This window comes from Galeopterus variegatus, unplaced genomic scaffold (assembly GCF_000696425.1).
Source record: "Galeopterus variegatus unplaced genomic scaffold, G_variegatus-3.0.2 Scaffold5812, whole genome shotgun sequence".
NCBI lineage: Eukaryota > Metazoa > Chordata > Mammalia > Dermoptera > Cynocephalidae > Galeopterus > Galeopterus variegatus.
The window spans coordinates 28,216-28,774 of NW_007731923.1; positions in this window are offsets into that span (position 1 = coordinate 28,216).

Below are 559 nucleotides of genomic sequence, written 5' to 3' on the forward strand. Positions count from 1 at the left end.
GAAACTAGGGCTGCATGCCACGGTGACATTCCCCTCACTCTAAACCATGGACGTACGTCTATAGCGTCTATAATCAGGCGTTTTCCCCTACTCAGCCCCACCCCACAGCCAAAAGAATTCTTCTGTGGGCTGCTAAGAACTAAGAAGGTCTTTCAACCAGTCCCAACTGTATACTGAATTAAAATTTTCATTATGACCAAAAATGTCATTAGTTCACTAATAATACAAAAATCTCAGTAATCAGATTTACACAGAGAACTCCAAAGTTATTAAGTCAAAACTGTTAAGCTTATGACTAAAAGTCTTCCATCTAGACTCATGATATGCAGCTCAGATTTCAGGAAGACAATCTACACTAAAGAGGAAATGATTTAATTAGGTCCAGGGGAAACTGGATAGTTTGCAACGAAACCCTAGTGAAAAGAGTTGACTGAGCTTAATTGGAAATTTGACGATAGTCTTTCTTCATTTGGATGATATAGTCATGTTCACCATAATATTTTGGTTTTTGGTGTGTGGTTGTTTTTTTTTCGTTTTTTTTTTTTTTTTTTTTTTTTTT